This window comes from Oncorhynchus gorbuscha, linkage group LG12 (genome assembly GCF_021184085.1).
Source record: "Oncorhynchus gorbuscha isolate QuinsamMale2020 ecotype Even-year linkage group LG12, OgorEven_v1.0, whole genome shotgun sequence".
Taxonomy (NCBI): Eukaryota; Metazoa; Chordata; class Actinopteri; order Salmoniformes; family Salmonidae; genus Oncorhynchus; species Oncorhynchus gorbuscha.
The window spans coordinates 35,541,731-35,543,652 of NC_060184.1; positions in this window are offsets into that span (position 1 = coordinate 35,541,731).

Consider the following 1,922-nt stretch of genomic DNA (forward strand, 5'->3'; position numbering starts at 1 on the left):
ATAGTCTCACTGTGGTTACCAGATACTGTGAGAGTTAAAGGTAGTGTCTCAAATTTGATACTGGGAAGATGACTACCATCTAAGGCAAACATGGGCGTAGGCTTGTCTAACGGTCTGAAAGGAATGTTATGTTTCCGAACCCATGCTTCGTCCATGAAACAACCCTCAGCCCCAGAGTCAATCAAGGCACTGCATGTAGCACCCGAACCGGTCCAGCGTAGATGGACCGACATAGTAGTACAAGATCTAGATGAAGAGGACTGAGTAGTAGCGCTCACCAGTAGCCCTCCGCTTACTGATGGGCTCTGGCCTCTTACTGGACATGAATTAACAAAATGTCCAGCAACTCCGCAATAGAGGCACAGGCGGTTGGTGATCCTCCGTTCCCTCTCCTTATTCGAGATGCGAATCCCTCCCAGCTGCATGGGCTCAGTCTCAAAGCCAGAGGAGGGAGATGGTTGCGATGCGGAGCAGGGAAACACCGTTGATGCGAGCTCTCTTCCACGAGCCCGGTGACGAAGATCTACCCGTCGTTCTATGCGGATGGCGAGAGCAATCAAAGAGTCCACATCTGAAGGAACCTCCCGGGAGAGAATCTCATCCTTAACCACTGCGTGGAGTCCCTCCAGAAAACGAGCGAGCAGCGCCGGCTCGTTCCACTCACTAGAGGCAGCAAGAGTGCGAAACTCAATGGAATAATCCGTTATGGACCGTTCACCTTGGCATAAGGAAGCCAGGGCCCTAGAAGCCTCCCCACCAAAAACTGAACGGTCAAAAACCCGAATCATCTCCTCTTTAAAGTTCTGGAATTTGATAGAGCAATCAGCCCTTGCCTCCCAGATAGCTGTGCCCCATTCTCGAGCCCGGCCAGTAAGGAGTGAAATGACGTAAGCAACCCGAGCTCTCTCTCTAGAGTATGTGTTGGGTTGGAGAGAGAACACAATCTCACACTGCGTGAGAAAGGAGCGGCACTCAGTGGGCTGCCCGGAGTAGCAAGGTGGGTTATTAACCCTGGGTTCTGGAGGCTCGGCAGGCCAGGGAGTAACAGGTGGCACGAGACGTAGACTCTGGAACTGTCCAGAGAGGTCGGAAACCTGAGCGGCCAGGTTCTCCACGGCATGGCGAGCAGCAGACAATTCCTGCTCGTGTCTGCCGAGCATGGCTCCTTGGATCTCGACGGCAGTGTAACGAGCGTCTGAAGTCGCTGGGTCCATTCCGTGGTCGGTTCCTTCTGTCATGCAGGTGAAAGAGGACCCAAACGCGACTTAACAGAAACAGAGTTTATTAAAGTCCAAAACGGAATAACAGAAATCCTCTAGATTTGTAGAGGGGAAAACAACTGGAGAAGCGGCCACAGACGGGTAGGCGCAGGCCGTAGTCGACTGAGACACCTGCTCACACGCAGCATCTGATGAAGGCACAAAACACGACAGGACAGGACAGGGTGATACACAATCACGGCAAAAACACGACAGGACAGGGCGAAACGCAATCACAGCATGGTGAATACAATACAAGGAACCGACGGCACAGGAACGGATCACAAAGGAATAAATAGGGACTCTAATCAGGGGAAAGGATCGGGAACAGGTGTGGGAAGACTAAATGATGATTAGGGGAATAGGAACAGCTGGGAGCAGGAACGGAACGATAGAGAGAAGAGAGAGCGAGAGAGTGAGAGAGGGAGGGGGAGAGAGAGGGATAGGAGGGAAAGAACCAAATAAGACCAGCAGAGGGAAACGAATAGCATGGGGAGCACAGGGACAAGACATGATAATAAATGACAAACATGACATCCATTCCCTAGGAAGTTTGACTCCACTCTGTGCTGACTTCAGAGCCATGCTATACACAAGTGGGCCTCAATGGGGGGTCGTATTCATAACCCTTCTGTACAAGATGGGAGTCCAAGTGGAAAGGGA